At 36.9% G+C, this 25,988-nt stretch overlaps 1 protein-coding gene across 24 annotated transcripts in view; it reads right to left on the bottom strand.

Annotated features, from left to right (window-relative positions):
• The window catches only part of MAP2 (microtubule associated protein 2), a 261,018-nt gene that overhangs the window by 91,677 nt on the left and 143,353 nt on the right, over window positions 1-25,988 (bottom strand). For 21 of the 24 annotated variants that reach the window (XM_088794145.1, XM_019726959.3, XM_088794140.1 and 18 more), the window contains one exon: window positions 1,464-1,541. The exons of the other annotated variants lie outside the window; for them this stretch is intronic. The gene's annotated coding sequence lies outside the window, so the exon portion shown is untranslated. The remainder of the gene's footprint in view (window positions 1-1,463; window positions 1,542-25,988) is intronic. 24 annotated transcript variants of the gene reach the window in all.

The following is a 25,988-nucleotide window of genomic DNA, read 5'->3' as shown; positions in this document are numbered from 1 at the left end:
GCACCAGATGATTGAAACATTATAATGGTCAACTTTATGGCAGTTAGAATGAGTAAACCAGATCTTCTGGCATCAATATAGATGAAACTCTAAATACAATGGTAAGTGAAGGCAAGCTGCAAACGAATATCTACAGTATGATACTATTTATGTAAACTTTTAAAATGTAAATAATTACATGGCATATTGTTTCACAAACGTCATTAAAGTATTAGAACAAACACAGGAAGGGTTGTACTATCTTCAGGATGGTGACACCTTCTAGGAAGAAAGGAAAGGGAGCGGTATGCGCTTTTGCTCTTTCTGTGATGGTTTATCTTTTAGAAAAGATCTGAATACCATACTGGTGATCACTTCACAAGGCATATAAATATCTAATCACCATTCTGTATACCTAAAACTAACATAGTATTGTATGTAAATTATAATTTAAAAATAAATTTTAAAAAAGATTCAAACTAAGCTGAATGTTTGCACTGGCTTAATCCATGCAGTAGATACTCAGGTATTTATTATACATTTCCTATATTTATCTTTGAAAATTTTGTAATTTTTCCTGATTAAAATAAAATAACAACGAAATAAAACAGCAAAGGATACATTTCTGTGGACAATTTAGAATTGGATATTCTAGACTTCTAATAAAAAGAAACTAAATTAAAATGCATTCTTCATTTCCTAGAATAAGAAATCATTCATTTGTATTCTTTCTGTAATACTATTCTGCTTATATTTTAGGAATTTTGAATTTAAAGCAAGATATAAAATAAAAGAAAATATTCTTTGTTTGTAAACGGAGCTCAGTATATACATTCCTTTATTTATTCATGCAACTATCACAAAGTAACATATAGAAACATAAAATCAATGTTTGCCTACTACAGGTCTTTCATACAGCAATGTATTATATATTATTGTCTTCCTTAAATTCAGATAGAACCAACTCAAAACCTAGGTGAATCTGATTGCTAGACATTTCGCCCACAACATGAAACTTCCATAATAAGAGCGGGGCTGCTGTTCTTTCCAGTGTCTGCAGCTCCCAGACCCATTTATTCAACCTTGGGTGAACTCCTGTATAGACCTGACTCTGCTGGATGATCCCTATATCTACTCACGGGGTTACTGTAAGGAGTACATAGTTGAATTTATGCAAAGTAAGTCATGTAGCTTCAAGTCTGGCACATAAGAAAATACTATTGGTATTGTTAGCAGGGATGACAGGCTTATTTCAATCCTCATTTCAGAAAAAAGATCTTTTCATTTGTTTACTATTAAATCTTTTAAAGTATTACATGCTGTTTTAATAATCCTAACTTTATTAACTCTAGAATTCATGTGTATTGCTCCCTTATCAAAATGAATTGATATTTATTTAATACAGATTTTTTAAAAAATATGTTTAACAGTTCTTTTTCACAATTGTGGAAAACTCTTTCATTGTAGAGAGGATAGGGGCTTACCAATTCAAGGAAGTAGTGAAATGGTAAAGTTCGTTTTCTTATGTTCTCAAAGGGTTGATAATAGGTTCTGGCTTCTTTCTGTAAAAAAAAAAAAGTCAAGAACCATATGATTTCATTCACTTGTGGGATAAACTGAAAGCAACAAACAAGAAAACAAAAACTCATAGACACAGACAACAGTTTAGTGGTTACCAGAGGGTAAGGGGGAAGCTATGGTAAGAGAGGGTAAAGGGGTCAAATATATGGCGATGGAAGGAGAACTGACTCTGGGTGGTGAACACACAATGTGATGTATAGATGATATATTATTGAATTATACACTTGAAACCTATATAATTTTACTAACCAATGTCACCCCAATAAATTTATTAAAAACTTTAAAAAAAAGATTTTAGGAAATAATTTAATCTTTGATCCATGTACATTAATTACATTACGTAAATCAATACCAAATTCAACTCATGTCTTTCTCTTTTTATATTGGGTAACTATGAGACCATGTGATGAATTTCATGGTTGTTCTTTATAGTCATATATTATTTACAAACTGCTAGGCATTCTTTCAGGTGTTTGGAATAGAGCAGCAAAAATGCTAATTACTACATACTTTTTCTCACTTTTTAGCTTCATTCCAGTGAAGAAGCTACATAAGGATTACATCCAAGGAAAAATAAAATTTTTAATTGCTTTTAGCTAATAAATAGCAGGCATTTGTATCATCTCCCAAAAGAATATATTTATCCTGGTAAATTGTAAATTATATCCAGTAAGCTTTAAAGGATTGGGCCTCTAGCCCAGTTTGTATTGATTCTCCCCAGCACAGGATGAAGAGGACTTTTTTTTTAACAACTCATTAAATTTTCTATATAGGTACTAAACTTATTTTGACATTCAGAACCCTAAAAGTCACTCTGGATTAGTACTTCTGCTTAGAAACAGCACTAGAACAATATGTCTTACTATATGGTACCTAGAAATAAACACAATTACTGGAAGGCACTAGGCTTGTCATGTACCGCATAAGCGATGCAGGTGTAATCATCTGCATCTACAGAAAAGACTACAAAGGGATATCCATACATAAGTAATTGTCCTTAAATGCAAGAGGCAGAGATGAGGCCTGTTCTGTAGTCCTGGGGTCCTACAATAGGGGTCTAAATCTATGTATCGCCACGTGTTTGCACCAGGGCATGTGATTTCATTCCTGGTAGTGTGGACCCCATCATATTCTCAAGGAAGATGCTGTTTTGTAAGAAGAAGCCCTAAGACTCAAATGGATAGCTATGAACTCTTCTTCAACGCCCAGTAGGAAATGTGAACTTGGAAAGACAAGAAGCAGGTGGCTCAGTTCTTTTCTATGACCTTTCAAAGAACAATGTGTATATGGATACGAGCCGTCAAGGGTTTGATTTAAAAATGACAAATACTGACCAGGTAAGGTCCTGGATTAAGTGCTTTTACATGTGTTAGCTCGTTTAGTCTGTGAGCATTGCACACACAACGGCAGCAGAGAGCAAGTCTGTTAATGCATATTAAAGTTGGAAAGGATTAACAGTTGTTTAAAATAAAGAATATTCTGTAGGCAAGAAGAAACACAGTAGAATTCTCCATTTCCTCAAATAATCTGACAGTTATTTTAGGAAAAACATTCGACTGCCCAGACCTCTGAACACCATGCCCCCCCCCACACACTTTTAGTCTAACTCAGTAGTTTTCAAATTTAGAATATATTTATATATGATATTATATATTTATACATTTATATATGACATATATCTATGTATGACACATATATTGATAATAACATTTATACACAATAACTTAAAACTAAAGAATTTTATGGGTTCTTTAAATGAAAAGCAAGTTAAACCTCATAGGCTGATTTTAAAACAAAAATAAAATGGTAGACCAGCTCTGGACCTTGTCCTGATAAAAACAGTCAATGTTGTATAAAATATCGTACTTTATACCCTCTTTAAATGCCTTATTGCCTATAAATTCCTTAATGTGAATTTTTCTGCACTTCCTCTTCATGATTTTCATAGTACACGTGTATCCATGTGCATAAATGTGCAAGTACAGATTATATATGTGTGCATGTAACATTTACCCTAGTGAAAGTAAGGGAAAAAAGTTATTCTATAAAATAGGGATCAGCAAACAATGGACTATAGACGAGATCCATCCTACCACTGACTGTTTTTCTAAATACAGTTTTACAGGCATACAAACCACGTCCATTCTTTTCGGTGTTGTCTGTAGCTGCATTCATGCTACACTGCCAGAGCTGAGTAGTTGTAACAGAGACTGTATGGCCCTTTTCATATTTATATATGACCCAAAATATTTACCATCTGGCCCTTTACAGAAAACATTCACTGACACCTATTATCAAAGAACATATTCATCATTTGAGTAACACTAAAAACAATATTTAAAAAAATAATACCCTGTCTTTCAGTCTTTCCAAAATTAACTCAACAGTTATATATGAATGAGAGTAAAATTCCAGCCTTAAACACTTAAAGGCTGCTTTCATTCCAACAGAATTTAGAAATGATTGGCCAAAGAATGAGATGATTATTAGAAAATTGAGAGTACCTAACACCTATTAGTTATAAAAATCATGCCTCATTTATACATCATCCTGACTTTTGAGTTTTGTTTGTTTGTTATAAAATTAAAATGAGTATCTTTTTTTCTAGACTTTATGAGAAAGAGATAAATACCATCTGGGATTTATTTTTTAAAAAGCAACTTATGGCCTATTCCATAAGGCACATAAAATTGAATAGTCATTTTAAATTAACACAGTACAGTTAGAAGTGATCATTTTTATTCCATAAAAAAAGGATTAAATTACTTTCACACAGTTTTTGCTAAGAGTATTATTTGGCACAGTTTTAGTATTTGAAACATTATATAGAGTGGCTGCAATATCCCTAAAACCATATTAGCAAACATTTATACAGCATTTATTACGAGCCAGACAATGTTCAAAACACTTCATATATATTAATTCATTTATTCCTCCCTATCAGCCTGTAAGGCAGGCGACTATTATTATCTCCACTTTACAGAAGAGAAAATTGAGGCCAAGAGACTTCAATGCCCTTCCCAACATGATACACCTGGAAAGTGGCTAACGCCTTTCAGCTACATATCAACTCCTTATAGCCCGAGAGTTGGTTTTAGGTCTTACAACTCTAGTTAAAGACAATTTCAAGCATAAAAGCTTTGTGGCTCCTCTGAGAAGTGGTATTTCACCAAGCGCAACTTTCAATTTACTGGAACTCAAATGGGAGAGCTCCCTCACTACAAAAGTTTTAAGCCTCCCTCACTATAGAAATTTTAAGCTTCCTTTTCCCTAGTTTCTTAGCTCCTTAGCCCCTGGCTTTGATTACTCTTCTAATCAGTTTCTGAATCCTAGACTAAAGATTGCTCCTAGCCTGAATCACAGAATGTCTCTCAGATAACTGCTTAAAAGCCTGTGACTTCCCAACATCTCCCAAGCCATTCCGTACCCCACAGGTCAGTTATACTTGTTGATTGTAATCATTGGAGCCTAATGTTCTTTCCAACCCATTCTGGGCCCAGTTCCTGGACAATTAACACCACTTAAATGACTGGTTGAATGGCCACAGGCTCTATAGAGCTAACGGATTTATTAATTAAAATATATTTCTCCTCATTCAGGGGCCTTGGGGATAACAGGTGATACCCCAGCAAGATAGCCAGTCCCAACCAAAGAAGCCAACATGGTCTTCCAGGTGGATCTCGGGACCCCTTTCTTTCATCCAAGGTCAGATAGGGTGAGAGTTCTGTGAATTCCCCAATGGGTAGGGACAGCTCTACACCCCTCCCTGCCCAGCAGGAAGCAGATACAGAAAAACAGACCTTCTGTCCCTCAACTTCCCATAGAGATTTTATGGGGATCATGTCTTTCAAGGGGAAAACAAGTCAGGCAGTTAGACACAGGCATCGGGTCTCTGCATTCCTGCATAACCCATAGTATTCAACTGCCCCAAAGACCTCCCCTCTCTGCCTAAAACTTCCCCTTTTCACTGTAAACAAATGGGTACAAGATACTTAACTAGATTAAACTGGCCACTCACACCACTCACACCAGTGCAGTTTAAAAAGATGAGGTAACAGCCTTTTGCAAATTACAGGTGTCAATCAAGTGGTCCCACTCCTGGAAAGGAACAGCCAATTCTAGAGAAAAAAGGATAAAAACTCCAAGTTCTAGCCAGTCAGCGCCTTTTGAGCCTCTTCTTTTGCTGGGCCTGCTCCAAACTCTTTAGAGTGTACTTTTCTCCTAATAATGCCACCTTGAGCCCTTGAGCCATTCTCTACTGCTTGGGTCCAAGTCCGCTTCTAAGTGTACTTACTATCTCTTCTAATAAACTACTCTTTCACCACTTTCTGTGTCTCGTTCAATTCTTTGCTTGAGACACCAAGGCCCTGGACATCGTGCCGAGGAAGGACTCACTCTCCGGTGACAGAACTACTAAGCACATATATTATTCAGCACATTCAGCTCCTTGAACAAATGGAAATTTACTCAGCTGCAGTTCTGCCTCTGTTCTCTACTCCATTTTTTTTTTCTATCAGGATTATTTACGACACTTTCCTGAACCTCTTAAAGTTGGGTTATAACATCCTTGAAACTCATGACTGATAACATCTGACAAAGTCAACTAGTTAACTATATTGCAGGGCTGGCCTACATGCGGTAGAGAATAGGACTGTGTTGGCATCACAAAGTAAGTTGAGCATATCAGTTATTGAGGAATCCAAGATAAACACTTGTTTAGCTATAAACAAAATCATTTTGGTCAGCTGATTACTCAGATAAAAAGGAAGTGCACACCATGCACGGAGGCGCACATGATACATGTTTGGTTGTTGGCATATTTATGTGCAAGTCATGTGACACCTATGTCATTGAAGTTAGAATGATAAATTCACGCAGACTTGTAGAATCTTGTGAATAAAATATTGGCAAGATGTGGTTTTCTCAACTGGTATTAGGAGCACATGTTTCATTAAGCAACAAAGTCAAGAAAATCTTCCCTGCATTGCCAGGCCAGGATATACTTTTCATTAACCTTTGAAACACAGTCTAGCCTAAGTATCATCTGGCCATTTTTCGTGTTTTGATAGACTTTATCAGCTAAGCTAAATACTGAGATGCTTGAAGTGGCTGGAATTCTGAATAGCCAGAGGCTAACTTAACCTCATTGTCTAGCATTAGCCTACTCAGCTCTCAAATACACAATAAAAACATTGTTCGTGACATCCTCTATCGATCTGCTCTGAGATTTTGAACAGTTCATGTAATTCAGTGCACTGGTCCAAGAAAACAAGATTTCAAATACTGAGAACTGAATTTCCAATACTCTTGGGAAACTCTTCACCGTCCAAGCAGCCTTTAAATAGGAGAGCAGTGACCAACATAAAATCATCTAGTCTAACACTCTACTAAACAGTTTCTGTTCCCTGACAGGTTTACAAGCAGTTCATTAGCACTCCTTGTGAGTAGCTGAAAGTCACGGTAAATGAAAACCAAGAATAGTTGAACAGATCAGAGAAAGATTTCTTCCTTGGGGTTTTCTATTAGGGGAATGTTATGTTTCTTGCAAAAGAAACATACTTCAAAACATACATTTGAAAGAATTAAGGACACTTCACAAAAGCTCTATTCAAAACATACGGTCTCAAGTTGACCAGAGAATCTAGGTAAGGTAGACAGTAAGAGTTCCACCTTTCACTCAAACCTGCCACTCCAGGCTATTGCCAAGGACTAGCAGACTGGGTTAAGCTGACTTAGTAGAACTTATCTAGTCTTGTTCAAAGCATCTCAACATAACTCAAGGCAGTAAAAAAGGATACAAACAGGTGAAGAATAAAGGATTGATTTAGTCAGAAAAGTCAGGCTTGAGTCTCACAGTCTCTACATAATCAAGGTTTATATCCTGTTCATACAAATCCTGAGTGAGCAGGGTGACTCTTCAGGCCACGTCTCTCCCATGCAGTGACCTGGCAGGTGTGGGTACATTCTCTGGCTCCAGGATTACTGCAGCAGGGAGAAAGACATCCGGAAGGCTATGCATTGGCTCTTAAATGTGTTAACACAGCAGTGACACACATCACTTCCTCTCACAGCCCACTAGACTTAACTAACCATTAGCATGCCTCTGCCTAAATGCAAGGGACTGAGAAAAATGTAGGATAAAATGGAGTTTGGTAAGCAGTACAAACCTCTATCACAAGAGTGAAAGAGGGATGATGAGTCCAGCAGCTACTTTAGGGTAGCATTCAAATTCCTTCATTTTTGAAAAAGGTTGAAAAGAAATGATGCTAACTGATATCACCTGAAAACTTATTTTGCTGAATTGTTAATACACGCTGACTCTAATTTCATACATAAATATAAATATTTTATTTTATGAATGAATTGACACTGCAATATAGAGACCCTTGGTTATTAAGGGGGCACACATGTCAACTGTTTTTACTTATTTATACTGGGGGTTCCAAAAAAATGTATACACATTTTAAGAGATGGTCAATGTTGCTCACACAGTAGTTCACCGTAATCAGAAGCGTCTGAGTGCTGATGGTAACCACTTTGAGCACGTCTTGGAATTGCAGAAGTCAAATGTGACTTGTATTCATCTTTTGTTATCGGTATATATTGAGTATTACAATTGTCATAGTTTTTTCCTTTCTTAAAATATGTATACATTTTTTGGCATCCTCAGTAAATTACACTGCTGTTTCCTCTCTGAATCAAAATATATCTGAGTAACGCTTCTTTCCTGGACAGAAACCATTTGTTCATTTGTTTCTAATTTTCATACAAACACTAACAATTTTTTAAATAGTATAAGTTAATGCAAGTACACAGGTTCATGTAGTATAAGGAGAAGGAATTGAGCAAGGGCACAATTAGGCTCCACAAAACTTATCTGAATGATAAAAACTAAATTTCTAGGCCAGGCCTCAAGGGCTTCTGTACCATAGCTACACCCTACTTTTTCAACTTTATCCCCAACTTTCTACCATCACAAGCCCTCATGTCTTCCATGATGACTTCATTTCTAGACCTATTAATTGCCCTTTTCAATTCAGCTTCCTGTTTTTCTTCTCTCCTTCTACAAAGTCCTCTTCGTTTTCTTTACTTCCTCTCTCCTTGCCCACCCTCTTCCCTCCCTTCGCTTTGTCAACATGTAGTTGAATGGCAGCTCTCCTCTATATGACGTCCTCCTCAAACACCTCCAGGAATGTCTCTGTCCACTGGTGTATGGCTCTTGTTTCTACCACTTATTTGGTTGTCATATAAACTACCTTTTATTGTGAATTAAGGCTCCTTGAAATTGTAAGACGTTCACATCCCTGCCCTTTTTCTTCTGCTTTATTTCAATCCTAGAAGCCACTGGTTTCTATCAAATAGATGAATTCTTTTTTTCATAGTATTTTGAATTCAAAATGAATACAAATGAAGGACAAAAAGACTAAACCACGTAAGAGTGTATAATGCACTTCAAATAAGGCTGCCATATTATCAAATTGTCTCAAGAGGTATTAGCAATTGACATTCCTACCAATGTCTAATTCCCTATACCATCAGCAGCACTGTGTATTATTTATTTGTTTAATGTCTTCCCGACCCAACTCCAATTAATCTGTAAGGTCCAGAAGGGCAGGGGCCAATTTTCTTTTGTATTTACTATACAGCACTCTCTGTCTGCTAGCAAGTACTTAACTTACTTGTTCAATAACTACTCATCAAATAAATGAAAAATTGAGGTATGTAATACAGAAAATAGAAAAGAGTGCTGATGTTTTATATTAACTCCTGTGTTACAAGCAATGAAATCTTATCTACCTGGCTTAACTGTTTCCCTGTTTTGAAAGTGGATAATTAGTAGAGGTTGAATGAATGAATGAATAAATGAAAGAATGGTAACAGTTTAGTTTTCCTAACCATTCTGACTAGAGTTTGATTAAATTTTGAAATAAAAATAACTTCGGCAGTAAGAAAAGATGAAATAGGACCATTTGTGACAACATGAGTGGATCTTGAGATTATAATGCTAAGCGAAATCAGTCAGACAGAAAAAGTAGACAACCATATGATTTCACTCATATGTGGTATATAAACCAAAAACAAAACAAAACAAAAAAAACACAAGCAAATGAAATAAAAATAACACAAACTTTGGCTATGGAACCCTGGCCTATCACCTGGCTGTGGAATATATTGGACAGACTTTCCAACTTTTTGGAACCTCGGGTTTATCACCTAAAATGGAGATTATTACTGAGATTTCCCTTATAGTGTTGCTGCAAGAATTAAATAAAATCATCTCTAGAGAAGTGCTTTGACAATTGTGGAAAACTGTGCTGTGCCAATATCAGTCTTCAAACAGGATTTCTTCACCATTCAGCACTACTCTATACCCTTGTGAAAAGATGACATATCAACTTGAGCAGACCTCATGCTTCGATTCTTCTCTTTAGTTCTGTTTATAGCAGCTAAGTGCCTTTTGTAAATGCTCAAGACGTAGGGTTTCTTTGAGAAGGATTGTGCCAGAGAAAGAAAGCTTCTCATTCACTAATAGCCCCAAGTTCACCTGCTGGGAGCCATCTGTCAACCTACAGCAGCATACAGAGATTTCACGGAAAAGACATTTGGCCAAACCTGGGCGACAGAGCACCAGGCTATTTCTGAGGTCAATGTAAGCACTTCAATTCCAGCTGTGGTCTCCAGAAGTCACAATTCAGCTGACTGATGATGTGCTTTGCCTGAGCTCCCACACTCTCTGAGGAGGACATTCCTGACTGCTGGATAATTTGAAAAGGCGTGCATTTAGAAAAGACGACTCCACCAGAGAGAGGAAAACACACGCTGTGCTACAGTCATCTGACCGGAAAAATGAAATTCAGGCAAATCTACTTTTAGCCCGAAGAGCTAAACGGTCTCGAAGCAGAGGGATTTCATCAACTCACTGGAGTCTTGGGGAAGAGTTTACAATTAAGGGTGATCTCCAGCCGATTCAGGTCCTTCATCTTTTGCTGCATATTGTTTAAGAGGCAATGTATGATAACTTAATTAGCTCAGTGGGGACTAAGTTGGCAACCCCTTCCGTAATGCTAATTTGAAATATCTGTCTTCCTCCCCAAGTTATTTTCTTAACAGTGGCAGCCAACATTTTATTACTAGAGAAATTGCCAGTAATGATCCATTTTAAAAGGTGAAGATTTCTTAATTGAGTGAGAATATTACTTGCTGGCTGAGAGGATATATCAAAATAAAAGCTAGCCTTGAATGGTATCTGAATCCACTATCTTAGCACTCCCAGGTGTTCTGGAAATTCTACAATATTCATGCACACGATACAATAATTCTCTCATCAGTATCTTAGAAATATTAAGACACACAAGGATATATCATTAAGATTTCACCAAACAAAAGGGGAGGACTTGGCATACAGATGCTGGTAGTGGGGGGGGGGGGGTTGCCTCCCTATAAATAGTCAAAGGAGGAGGCAGACGTCTGCTGGGGAGCTCTTTGAAATGTTTTTCCTTTCTTCTGTTATTCTGTCCGTGGCAGTGCAATTGCCCTTCTTTGTGCTCTTTTCAGAATAGTGTTCTATTATTATGCTTTATTTAACTGGCTTAGATTTAAGTAGACACCACAGGGATGGAGGGAAGTGAGAAGAGGAAGGAGGAGGGGCATAGGGAGAAAGGGACTGTAGCCAGAAATCAGGGAACCCACAGCACCATGTTTGGAAAGCCTTTTATCTAAAGCTCCTAGTAAACACTTAACATCTATAATCAAGCCACCTGTTTCTGATTTATACAAAAACATATGAAAATAAGATTAAAGTATAAGCTAAAAAAAAAAAAAAAAAAAAAAAAAAAACAGCAAGTGAGCCAAAGAAGTTGCAAATATTCCAGCTGTTCTAATTACTGTTGTTCCAAAGGAATGTGAGGGCTGCTGATGCTTTGCTTGGGTTCCTCTGGGCTCCTCTGGGCTCCCCTAGGGGATGACATCAGCCACCTTTGGTATTTGGAGACACAAAAGATTCCTTCAGAGGTAGGGTTTCACCCTCAGACTCTCAGAATGGTTTTTAGAGCCACGCTAGGCTAAGCAACAACCATCAGTCCTTAAACAGAATTATTGAGATTTCAAAATGTATTGTCTTTTAAATCATGACTCCCAACAATCACATTACAAAAAGTCACGTTTGGCGTGTTAGAGTTGTCTAACTGCATGTGTGGGGCCAGGCTCCCCCACTCCCACTGACAGCTTCCATCCACCTCCTGGGATCTCCCCAACACTGAAGTGTAATAGCCTGCTCTGTGAGTGCCCCTGCACCTGCGGACTTGCCTCATTTCACCCTTAGCAGGCTTTGCCTTTAGAAGCACCTTCTTAGTGAAGGAGTACAGATACCACAGTACAGCGGTTTGGTTTGGTTTTGCCTAACTTATTTATGATTTTACTTTGTTCATCTCACATCCATCCTATTTTTTAATGTAATGCCAAACTGAGAGTCATTCAGATAAAAGCAAACTCATGAAGCTGAAGAAAAGGGGAGAAAACAGTTTGAAAGGAGACTGGAAGCCATTTGTAATGTTCTCTTTGCCTCATGTTTTGGGGGTCTCTATCTACTTAGCATGAACTGAATAGGTTTTCCCTCTGCTCAGCAAGTCTGCTTCAAGCTCTAAAAGCACTCTCACTGGTTCTTTGGAGACTTCCAGGTGACTGTAACAGGGGGATGAGACCCCAGTGTAATAGAAGGTAATCTTACCATTAGCCTCCAGAAATGGACTGAAAACTATCACAGTAGAGCACAGACTCATGAGATCCTGATATGATTTTAAAATAACACTAAAATCTGCAATACGGATTTCTATTCTACTAAATTGTTTGCAAGAAAACACATGTAACTCTGCTGCTAGACCAACAGATAGGAACTTCTGTCAGAAGAAAGTTAAATGCTTCTCTCTCCTTAAATAAGTCTCTTTGAAACTTGTTCTAATGGGATGTTTTCATGCCTTGAAGGGGCCCATGCACTATCAACACAAAACACATCCACCATTTCTTTCTCACCGTGTTCTCGACTATAGTATTGACTACTGTGTGTAGTATCACCTAATAGTCTAAGTTTCAGTGTAGGTAGGTCTATTTAATAGTTCTCTCATTCAACAAATAATTTGCTATAGTTGCCTACTAAATAGCAGTTTCCAGTGGGAACCACAAGGAATAGCACTTATGCCATTATATGGCAGCTGACAAACTCAGTCACAACAGACGTAGGGGAAATTTCTGGTTTCCAATTTCCCAGAGAGTTGGTTTTGAGCATCATACAAATGAAGTCATTTCCATGAAATAATTAAAATCTGATTCCTCAAAAAGAAATAATCGGTGATGGTATTTTAAAATAAATCATTGTTATTGTAATTAAGCCTCCTTAAAAGTCAAGCTAAATTTCTTAATCTGATGACTTCATAAATGAAATGCAAATATTTTTTAAGTACAACTAGGGTAATAACTATAAAATGCATTTTTTTGTCACTCAAAATTTCAAGAATTGATTTTATTATATTGGCTAAAAGGTTTGAATTCTTTTCAAGTAAAAGCCTATAAAACAGAGATGATTGTCAGGATATTTTTTAATTTAATAACTTCATTATCAATGCCCAGTAAAAGAGTTGAATGAAACGAAGCATAATTCAAGTGATACAGTACACATATCACAGAGCCATCTCTTTGAGGCAAAAATTTTGTAAAAACTCGTATTTTAAAAAAATCCAACAGACCTGTCTTTCAGCTCCTTTACAGGGTTACATAGAGTTTTGTTCTTTTTCTCTTTTTTTTCCTGTTTTTGGTAGTGATCCATGCTGGTAGGTTTTAGGGTCACTTTACATAATGTAATATTTGGTTTCCTTTTATATTCTCTGCTTGTTAAATTGTAACACCTGGAAGCAAGTTTCTCATATTCACACTATTCCTGCATGTAAAGTGCTACTTCTGGAAGCTGCTTTTAGAAAAGTGTCAGACAGTTGTGCTTAGCAAGAGAGACTCATGTGTTGTACTTTGTTCATTATAAATCTGTACTTTTGTTGATGACCGTGGATTTCGGTAGATGCTAAGTGGGACTGTTAGACTCATACATAACTCCATTTACTTTCTTTTTTATGGATACTTCTTGCAATGAGAACTAGTAGAGTGGGTACAGCAAGAGGATGCTTCACAGATTGGAAAAAAATGGCTTTGGAGCCAGCTAGAGCTCTGTATAGAATGTTATTTAATTTCATTGAGCCATAATTTTTTCATCTTAAATTGTGGATAATAATATGTCTTCCTTGTAAAGCAATTTTAAGGCCTAGGGGTAGGCCAGAGAAAGCCTCATACACAGGGTCTGAACAGATATTGAGTGTTTGTTACTGGTACTAGTATTATTGTACAAATTGTAGGAATGGTTTGTTGAAACATTTAACAGAGAAAGAATGTTGTTATTTATTACGTTCTATTGAATTTTCCAGACATGGGCAGACATCACAATCATCCAGGATCCTGGTTAAAAATTCAGAGTCCCGGTTTCCATTCCAGAGATTCTGATTGTAGAGGTCTGGAGTGGGTCCAGGAATCTACCCGTTCACAAGTAAGTACTCAACATGATCCATAAGAGCCTGATTGGGGGATCACAATTGAGAAATAAGCCCAAATATTTCTTCCTAGAATTTATGGATTCCCTTCTCAAAAAAAAATCTGTTATTTTTGGTTTTTTTTTTTTTTTTTTTTTTTTTTTTTAGCTTTCTGTGTGGATGACTGTCATTTTATAAAATTTAATGAAAGCTCTGGATTGACGCCAAAGTAGACATGACCTTTATTTGTACAAAAGCTTCCAGGATCCCAGTTGTGTACTGCCTGGGAGCCAACGGACCTCAAGTTAAAAGCATTTGGGCTAAGGAATTAGATATTAGCCATGTGCAGTTTAAAGAACTATTTTTGTACTCTAGATTTTACAGACTTACTGTGCAATGGAAAAAAATGTTGCCTTTACATCTATTACTTCCCAAATAGGTTTGATTGTCTATTCTGTAGGAGGGTTGTAAAGAATAGTTCTCTACAAAACTGAATAGCAGAATTCTAATAAGGAGCTGTTTATTCTGTGAAAATAACAAAAGTTTCTACTTTGGGTAGCAAGGAATTCAGTAAAAACAAACTTTAAAGGCCACAGATTCTACCACAAGTTTTGGCACAACAGAGTTTTGGCATTGCCCCGCAAGTTGTGCCTTACTTCATGCATCTAAGCCCTGGAACAGAAATGTAAAGCAACACACATTTTCTTTTTGCTTGCATTAACCCCTGGGATTTAAATACTTCAACAATCCAGTGTTCTTAGGAACAAGACAAAAACCATTTCCTTGTCCTGGAAGACTGATTTCCCTAGCCTTATTTATACATCCAGCCTCAGTCTATGCCATGCTCCTCTCACCCTCTGCGCCCGTTACACTGGCCTCCTGAAATTGCCCCTACGTGCCATTCTCCTGTAACCATAGGGCCTTTGTATGTGCTCATGCTCCACCTGAATGGTCTTCTCTTTGCCTGGTTAATAATTATTTACTCATAGATCACAGGTAAATTATCCTCCCGGTCAAGGTCAATTCCTGAATCTCTCCTTCATGGCCCTTATCACAGTTCTAACTTTGCATTTATTTATGTGATCATTTGATTACAAGCGTATTCCCCACTAGACTGTAAGCTTCATAAAAATAAGGAACACCATTGGTTTTGCAATCCAGATTTTTAGGACTTTGTGCTCTGTGACTATTAACTATATAGAAGAATGAATAGAAGAATGAATGAATGCTTGCATCATATTGCATCAACCTAGCATGTATGATATAATACGAAACTCAATAACTCTTTAGGTAAAGGTCTAGAAATACATCGTTGGGCTTCAGTTTCACATGCACAAAAGAAGGGAATTTGAGCAAATGATCACTGAGTTCCTTATCAGTTTTAAAAATCAGTGATTCAACAACCCAAATGTCCATCAGCTATTGAATGGATTAATAAAATGTAGCATATCCATTTAGTGGAATATTATTCAGTTATAAAAAGCAATAAAGTACTGATACTTGCTACAATATAGATGAATCCTGAAAATATTATGCTAAATGAAAAAAGCCTTTCACAAAAGACCACATACTGTATTACTTCATTTACATGAAATGTCCAGAAGAGGAGGCAAATCCATAGAGAGAGAAACTAGGTTAACAGTTGCCTATGGTTCATGTAAGGTGGAAATGGGGAGTGACTGCAAATGGGTATGGGGTTTCTTTGGGGGGAGGGTGACAAAAATGTTCTAAAATTAGATAGTGGAGATGGTTGCATAATTCTGTGAATATACTAAAAATCACTGAATTGTATCAGGTAAAAGGGTGAATTTTTGTATATAAATTATATCTTAATATAGCTATTACTAAAAAAAAAATCAATGATCCAGTGGCTATGTTAATTAATTCATGGTTTTAATATTAAAATCTAAATTAATTTGGTAAATATTAACTTTTTTTAGAAGTTTAAATTTTCAAAAGGTTTAAGTCCAAATAAAACATTCATTCTGCATATTTCTTCGTCACTATAATACTGAATTATCCTGTCTCCTTAGATTCTGTTTTAAAAAATGCATGAAACCCTCGTCCTGATTTCAAGTTTATCTAATCATATCTGGGATGGTAATTAACTATAACACAAAGAATACGGTGAGAGAACAAGAAAAAGCTGAGAAAATAACAGAAGCAAAAGAATAGAAGCAGGGAATGATGGGCAATGAGAACTACAAGTGGCTGACACACAGGGAATTATGGGAGGTAGAACTGGAAATGTCAGTTGAGGCCAGATGACAGAGGGCTTGCAATGCTCACTGTTTGCTTATTTATAGACTGTATATCTATTCTGTAGTAACAGGGATTTCTTGGAGGCTTTAGATAAGATATAAGTCAGTGAGTTTTGAGAAAATTTATTGTGAATTAAGATGGATGAGTTCATCAGACATATGTGGAACAAGTGTCTTGGGAAAGACTAATAATCTTGGGACACAACAATGGTTGGGCAGCAGGGTAAGAAAAGCTAGCAAAGGGAGTAATGAAGAAACGACATGTCAGCCTTGCAGAATCTAATGAAAACAAGATTCCAAAAAGAAATGGGTAGCCAATCATAACATCTTTTGATGTATGTCTACAGCAATCTGTGTCAGTTTTTCGATGTTTTATAACTTGTCAGAAGTTTTCACAGTCTGTTGTGGGTGGCAGAGTCAAGACTGAAATCAAGTTTTCAGTATTCTTTCCACTGCTTCATTGTTGTGGCAAAGAGAAGTCATTCAACAAAACGGTTAAGAGACAATCATTCAATTTTTAAATAAGATTAGCACAAAGGATCTATCAAAAAACATTTCAGCAAGTGGTAGAGTGGGAAAAAATCTACCAAAATGCTAAGAAGCAAATGGGACAGATAAAAAATGAGCCAATAAGTCAGGTGAACACGTTAGAGGAGTTTGGATTACAAAGGGAGTAAGAAGGTGACAGCTAGAAATATGAACAAGTTTCAGCAGCAAGCTTCTAGCCCGGGACTGAAAGAGTAAAAGGGTACCAGACTGTTAGAACCCAGCAATGGAGTATACCCACTGGGTAAAGTAGCCACTCAGTATTACATTGAAGACTTGATATGGAGGGAATAATTTACCATATTTCAAAATCTGTTTGGTAGAGACTGACCATGGGATCAAATTTTATGTTCTCTCTTCACTAATTCATCTTAGTCAATGGAACCGTTGTTTCTCCTTGGATTTAAGTATATATCTCTTAAGATACTGGAAGGAAAAGTAAAAACATGAAATATTCACAACATCCCCCAACTTTCGAAAATGTTTTAAGTGCAAAATTGTATCCAGTGTTTATATATTTCCTAATTCTACCTGAAAGTAGAATGCCACCTACTTGGAAATGTACCTTGGATATATATAGTGTAACATAAGAAATGTGTTGGTGAGTGGATGAGTTTTGTGATTATTATTTTATTATACTACCTGGCAGATATGATTAGTTTTTCTGATCATTCAAAATAAAACAACTTCAAAATACACATAAGGCTAATAAATATTTTGCTGAAATTTAATAGGAATACAACAGCAAATGATATATTCAATCTCATTAATGCCATAAGTTTACTGTAGAGTCCTCTTAAAATACAAACAACAGACCTTCTTTACCATGTGTCAGTTGAGTTAGCATTTGATTTTTTTGCTGTTATTGTTTCTTTAAATGGCAATCTAATTATGCAGTTACTCAGCTCCAAGAAAGAAAGATAGCCTCATAGATGCAAAAGCAAGTGACTCATAGACATGATCTCAATTATCAAATGTCGTAATTATTACATTCCAAATGGTGACATCAAAACAAATGAAGACATTGGTATAGATTTTCCTAAAGCTTCTCCATATACCTAACCTAATTGAGATACATGCTAATTAACTAGATTCTGATTAGATTGGGTCCACAAAGTGAAGCCACTGTATTTTTAACACCAATTTCCTTATTTTTTCTCCCCATATTAATACCAAGAGGAACAACCTGCCTTTTCACTGTGTCTGAAAACTAAATATGTAGTTAGACCTGGCAACTCTTCATTTCTTTTATATTTTTACCCATGGACATATATTTAGAAATAGTCTTCAAGTAATTCTCTGAAAGAGCCACAAATCATAAAGTCTGAAAACTTATTATGAATGGTGGTCTGTGGTGGTGTCAAGCAAATGGATGCTTTCTTAAAGAAAAGGCTTGATATATGATTTTGAATGAGAACGGCCATGTTACAAATTTGGAAAATTTCTATTCTACTGGGCCCTCTCATCAAAACACGAACATAGGCCACTAACAAACTACCACTTATAAAATGAATATCCACTTGAACATCCATCTATCCCTGGTAATGGTAGCTGCTGTCCCCTCTCAAAAGGTCAAGGTCTTTGCTCATGCACTGATTTCCAGAAGATGTTAATTTGGGACAACACAACACACATTTGATACTATTTAACTGTAAATTGAAATTGCAGGTCTTGCAAAAGATGCAGCATTTTTTAGAATAGGAAGTCAATGTTGGAGAAATGCTCAAGTAATAGACAAATCACAGAAAAATGAAGATCTGATACGGTTAGACCAGATACTCAGTGAAAAACGGAAAAATCCAGAAGGATGAGGATACAAAATTCACTTTAGCAGATAATTATTTGTATGGTAGAATAATTATAAAGAAACTAGAAAACTGATTAAGGTTTTGAATATTTTACAAGAGCAGCGTTTCTAAGGAGCATGCTGAGAAAGCCAAATGAGACATTAAAGGATGTTGAATTGTTCTCTACTAAAATTTGTGAGGAAATTATTCTCAAAAAAATAAAACAAAACATTTGATTCATTTATTTTTTTCTTAGAATTAGCTCATTGTTACAATTATAATGTAAATATTTCTATGCATAGTTACAATAAGCTTATTTTATAACATCTACTTCATTTTTTCAAACTAAAGATTGCCTCGCACTTTTTTCAGTTTTTAATGAGATTTGATCTGTGTTTGAGGAAGATTCACTTTAAATGTCCCCTTTTCTGATACCAATTATTGTCAGATGAGGTCCTCTTATACATGTTTGTTTAATACAAAAGACCTAATTTTCAATAAATCTATTTCCATAAGTGCCATCTAAAAGTCATGCAAAGTGTCTAAGATACTAAATTGAGTCTTACCAAAATATTTTGTAGAGAAGACTACTAATGAATAGCAGCTAGAAGACACTCATTTTTAAAATTGTTTCTTAGAGTAGTCCAGTTACCTCTACCTCCTACCTCTACCAATATTTTTCTTTCAGAGATTATTCATTCACCTTTGCATATTCTCTCTCCCTCTCTCTCCTGCCCCGCCTCCTGCAGCACTAACTAAAATACAGTGGGAAATTCCTGACTGTTCAAAACCTCCACCTCTCTGATTATGTACAATAAACCATAACCAGATAGTCTTGTTCAGCCCCTGGAGTTTTTCAGATTTCCGTGGGGAGGCCATTAGATGTGGGAGTTTATTTCAGTCTGCAGAAGTACTCTGGGGATTTGCTGACACTAACGCTTTGTTTTTCCTGTCCCCTTATACAACACGCCTGGCAAACCATAATTATTAGTATTTCTTTTACAGCAGGATAATTATTTGTTATTTTTGCTTAAGTAATAAAAGAACCTAACAGTGTTCTCCCCACAGACAAGAATCATATGCACATGATTACAGGTCTGTGAGATCCCAACTGCGCTCCACTGTAAGTTACCCCAGTGAAATTCCAAAGACAATTTTATGGAAATCCTTTACCAAAAGGTTCCAAGAGAAAGCAAGATAGACACATTTAAGATCTCCCTTTTCTTAGTTCCAATTATCTTTTATCTGCTGATGCTCACACCAGAGAACAAACGTATCATTAAAATGATTGTTGGTAAGATTCTTAAGACCAGGAGCAAAACCCTTTTTGGTACAACTTATGGTTATGTAGATAGGGCACTGAACTCCCTATGTGACAGGGACTTTGGTTAACTCAAGGGCCAAACTACCGAATCAGCTTATCTGGATTAGGGCAGATCAAGGCAGGGATTTACACAGTGTTCTTGTTTCAAGGGTACGGGGCACAGACTTAATGAATATCTCGGTGTCTGATAGGAATACTAAACTGAAGCTGTGATTAAACAAACGGAATCATTCTAAAAGTAAAAATCTGTTCATCTTTCTTACTCCCTAACCGAATCTACAGCCTCCTTTTGGTACTTCCTTCTCAATGTTGGAGAGATCAGGCAATCTCAGAGGTAAATTAGTGCAAACTAATGAATGCACACAGTATGCAAAACAGAGTCCTCCAGCAGGCAGACCATGGGACCTGCACAGCTCAGCAAAGCAGAGCCCTTAGCTCCCTGGAATGTGTCACTTATCCCCACAGGCAACTGCACACTCCTCCATCCAGCAAAAGCAGGACATCTGTGGCTTTACCTTGGAGTTATACAAACTTTTCTATATCTGTGTTTTCCCACCTGAGCACACATAGCCCTTAGACTGCTAGATCAACTTTGAAACCAGTAACTGCCATTGTGGGTCATTCCACTGATGAAAAGATCAGGACACTTAACTAAATAGAAGGGTTCTCTCATAGTATTACATTTATTCCAAAAATTGGGATTCTGTCAAAAACTTGCAAAACTGTGGTTATTCTATTATGCGGCCAAAAAATGGAGGATAGAAGAGATATGAAGTGGTTAAACCTGGACTTTAAAAAGGGGATAACTCTTCTCCCCACTTATAGACTAACACTGACCCAAATGAGCTAGCTGCCCACCAAAGCAGAAAAGCTTTAAAAATGCACCCTTAGATGTTTACTCTGCCTGTTTCCCTCTTCTACTTATAAAAGGTGCATGGAACATCATTAGGTAGGATATTATTTAGGTACATTCTGTTGATTATTTATGCTAAGCCCTGCTTTCAAGTTTCTACATCAAATGAGACAATAATTATAAAGAACATTGGAGGTGATAAAGCTCTCGCTGCTGATTATCGTTTAGTGTCATGGTCTTTTTAAGCATCTCTCAGGGGCAACATGCTAGGTAGGAAAAAAAATCATAGCCACAACATATGGTAGTTTCTACATTGCACTTTGGCCCTAAATAAACCAGAAATTTCTTGGCTTCAGGTCTGTTTGAACAGGGACAGGCAATCCTGTTCAACCAATGGTTATTGTCGTCAAGTCTAAAGCCAGTTTGACTCCTGGTTGGAGATGAATGAGAGGCTGTGCAAAACCAGTAATCCTCTTCCTTAAGGACACCTTATCTTTCTTTGATATTTAAGGTTAATCAGTTTCTGTAAATGGGCTCAGTTCAAGCCACTGGTTTTTGAACATGAGATGTCTGCTTGAGTCCTTAGCGTCCCTCTTAGGGCTCCCAGAGAGGTGCAGTCCCCAGAATATCTCTCACTAGTCGGCTTCCTATTTCCAGTAAACAGCGCAAGTTATGAAGCCACTAAGTGAATTTCCAAAGTGGTAGTGAATTTCCAAAGTGTAATATTTACTTTAGAGAAGTGGCACCAAGCCCCACAGATAGCTCTTCACATTTATAAAAACCCTGTTGGAGAGTTAGCCCAGTTTGGGCGTATTCAGAACCCACTTAAGGTCCTCTCAAGAATCTGAATCTTCTTGGTCTCTTTCCGTTGTCAGGAGAGCTGCTTCCTGTTCTATGAGCACATTAAAGTAGATTCCCAGTGTGAATATGTACATTTATTGGTAGTGGGTATTAATTATTAATATTAAAGTAGAAGTTTAGGGTTTATTTCTGTATTCATCTTCCTATTTACACTAGCTCTTCAAATTGCTGGGATTCTGACCCATTGAGTTTACAAGAGGCCCCATTCTTCTGATAGCTAGGGGTGCCCAAGGTGGCTCCTGGCCTTCCTGAAGAGGTGAAGTCAAATGCAGAGGGTGTTCAGCAGCATTTAGTTTATCATTGATAAACTGCCCCCGTGCATCCTTTGCTAATTCTACCTAAATGTATTTGAAGAAATTTAAAAAAAAACAACAACCCTGATAGTGTTTAGATTTATTTTAAAAGCCAGTGATATCTTTAATTTCAACAGCAAATGAAATTTGTCAACTTCTTTTTATGTGAGAGTTGATTTGTTTCATTTTGGGGGAAAATACAAATCAGCCTTGTTGGAGAAGGTAAGGCATATTGGTCAATTTCCTTTTCAGACTAGATAAAATTCAAAAGATGAACAAGTAGTTTAGAAAAGAACAACAATATCATATACTTGAGTCAGATGTTGTATAAATTAATCTGGGAGATTTTCCACACAAAATGTTTGTAAAAAGAGGAATGCATGAAGCTGAACCTTAAAGCTTGGAAGAGTTTATGCCTGTCATGTACTGCAAATAAACAACTTTCTTTCTTAAATGTCATTAAGTAGAGAGTCTGCCCTACAATTTCATTTCAGTTTGTAAATACAAAGTGTAAGTCTTTGATGATTAAGATTTATTTTAGAAAATATAAGCAGACCTCCTTCAAAGGAGACTAAGATGCCAAATATCCTTTATCCTTTCCAATCTGCAGGTCCTATATAGCAGAAAAACACATTGTCAACCCAATGTGATTTGAAACTCCAAAGCTGATTTGTAGTAAACTCAGGAATTATTATTGATGGAACCCAGAATCAATAGGCATTTTTTCTCATTTACATACTTGGCAAGTCATTAGCGAAGCAAGGGGGAAAAAAACATTGAAGAAATAAAAACTCTCAAGAGCAAACTCTATAGCATATTGAAGGTAATTCATAAAAGTTTATAGATAATGAACAGCTATTTATCTTTTTCTGAAGCAATGTTTACATGTCAAAGATTATTAAATATCTTATGAAAATAAATAGCATTTCTCCCTCTAGATTCAAAAATTCATTTTCCTGACGTATGAACCATGGTTAGAGTTAAACCTAAAAAGAGAATAATTTTTTCATGTAAGATGTAGAAAGGAATGAGATACTTCATGAAATATTCTGAAAATAAAATCCTACATTACTATGACTAAAAATAAAGGGAAACCCTGAAAAAGATTAATTGACTACCTTTAACGTGGTTGTCACTAAATAGAAATAAATAGAAATAAAAATTGGAATACCAGCCACCACTTAGTGACCATATCTAAGTACTGATTTTTAGTAGAAATGTCATTAAAATCAGATTGTGCAATCTAATTTTAATTTGTGGATCCAAAGTGTAAGTCTTTAAAAATTAAGATTTATTAAGTACTTCACAATCAATATGATATTTACTCCTCACAATTCTGACATAATTGAAATTACGAGTAAGAAACCTATTCCTGTAAAGTGGCCAAGAGCACACAGCTGTCAGTGGGAGAAGCCTAAACCTCAAATGACCTGAGCTATTTGCCTCATAACAATATGCTTGAGTTTTCCTAAAAAACAGCATGCATCTTTGCAGATAAACTCAGCGTAACCTTAACCTGCAGGACAGGTTACATAGTTGAAATCCTGGCTCAACTGAAGAGTCCAGCAGAGAAGAAACAGTAGAGCACTTGAAATCAGGTAGCCCAGCAGCACTCACACCAAAGGAAGCCTGCAAACCCAGGTAGCTGCCTCCAAGCTCACCAAGGGTATCCAGGCTTTACCAGCCATAAAGGGTGGTGTGCCACTCTTAATTCTGCAACAGGGATGGTGAGAGAGCTCCTGCAAAAGATAACGTCTACGAGACAAGAGACAGAGAGCAGAAAATAACTGCTCACAAATTTACCTTTGAGTCAGGCAATAATGGACCCTTTAACTTTGGAGATTGGTAGGGATTTTGACAGAAGTTAGGAGGGAAAACTCTCCGTCCGGAATGCGTTCTGGTAGCGGACTGCCTGGAAGCAGGCTATTGAGAAGACAAATCCTATTAAGCCAGCTGGAAGGACTGAGAGCAGCTGGTGGATCTGGAGGCAGAAATAGCTAGGAAAGGCTCAGAAAAATCTGCATTGCAGATAAGCCTCATGGGAGATGCCTGAACTCTTAACATCTACCCCAGCCAGTTGCTCTCCAGAGAGCAAAGTGGCCTCAGGTGGTGTAAATTAGAATGTAAATAATTTCCAAGCCTTTCTGGTGACCTTGGGTGATTTAACACAATTCTATCTTTTGCCTTGCTTTGTTTTCACCTGTCTTTTTTTTTTTCAATTTCTTTCTCTTTTTTCGTTTTGGTGGGGTGGAGTGGGGAGAGAGAGAGAGAGGGAGGGAGGGAGGGAGGGAGGGAGGGAGGGAGGGAGGGAGGGAGGGAGGAAGGAAGGAAGGAAGGAAGGAAGGAAGGAAGGAAGGAAGGAAGGAAGGAAGGAAGGAATTCACAGTAAACAAAATTGTGCAGTACCATCAATACTTCTTTTACAGGTCTTACCTTTTATTTAGTGTTAGGCTTTGTCTTTATCAAACTTGTATCACTCAGCTTCAAAATAACATAAAGAAAGAACTGAGCACCTACCTTGCCTGTTGAGAAGGGTGTGGAGAAATACAAACTTGGAAAGTCATAATAATCGCTTCCACTTATAGAACTTCTGGTATGTAAATTATCTTTATTAACTCCCTCAATGTCCTAATTAGGTTGATCTTATCATTCCTGTTCAGTACCACTGAGGCTTGATAAATTCACAATTTCACACAGCTGATAAGGGCCAGAAACTGGATTTGAACCCAAGGGTACCCGACTTATTCCACTACATTATAACCAAGCTGTTTGTTAAATGCTTTTTATGTGCCAGACATTCTGCTTGCAAAAGGCGATAATAGCCATAGCCTCCAGAAATTCCTGCTCTGTTGGGATAAAGGCAAATGTAATAAACAGCTTTATAAATAGAGGCTGTTATTATTAAAAGAAAAAAAAACTTTTCTAAAAGATTTCATATTTTCTAGCATGTGTTCCCAAACAGTAATTTAGAATTCTGTAAACAAATAACTGTAATTAAAGTCTAGTATATGATCACAAGAAAAATAAATATGGGGAGAGATGAATAGTTAGAGCACAGAGGATTTTTAGAGCAATGACATTACTCTGTATATTATACTGATAGATATGTGTCATTATACATTTGTCAAGCCCATTGAATATGTAACACCAAGAGTGAACCCTAGGGTGAACTATAGACTTTGGGTGATTATGATTTGTCAGTGTTCATCCCTGATGAAAAATGTACCATTTTGGTGAGTGATGCTGATAATGGGGGAGGTGGTGCATGTGTGGGGGCAGGGAGTATAGGGGAAATCTCTGTACCTCCCTCTCAAATTTGTTATAAACCTTAAACTGCTCTAAAAAAAATAAAGTCTTCATAAAAGGAGGAAAATGAAAAAATAAACAATTCAAAGGAGAGAGCACATACATGGTTTTGATGATCCAGAGGATGGGTGGGATTTTGATAAATGGAACTTTGATTGAGATGTCAGGTTGGTATGCTTTTCAGGGAAAGAGACGAGAACAAAGGATCTATTGGTTAGTCAGTCAACATCATTCTTTGAACACGTATTTTGCAGCAGTTCTTGCAGTAGGTTCTGGCGTTCCAGTTAAGAATGGGACAGACACTCTTGGAGGTACCAGTCTTGTGGGGGAGACTTGCACTAAACTGATAAATATGAAGTGAGAGAAGTGCAGAGCGCTACAGGAGCATGTAATGTCAGACCAGAGGCTGAGAGAAGGCTTAACCATGAAATCTGAGCACTAACCAATGAGCAGGACTTGAGTACGTGACAGGCAGTGGTGGTGGGAGTGGGGCGGGAAGGGTAGGAGCGTACAGGTTTCAGGCAAAGAGAAAAATAATATGCGCAATAGCCCCAAGACAATAAACTCAGGATGGGCCTGGCAAGTCAAAAGAGGCCAGATTATGGATGGCCTTGTAGCACAATTTGTAGAT

This window comes from Rhinolophus sinicus, chromosome 17 (genome assembly GCF_057876585.1).
Source record: "Rhinolophus sinicus isolate RSI-liver-muscle chromosome 17, RSI-T2T, whole genome shotgun sequence".
Lineage (NCBI taxonomy): Eukaryota > Metazoa > Chordata > Mammalia > Chiroptera > Rhinolophidae > Rhinolophus > Rhinolophus sinicus.
The sequence above is the reverse complement of the archived record's forward strand: the minus strand, read 5'-3'. Positions and strand labels throughout refer to the sequence as shown.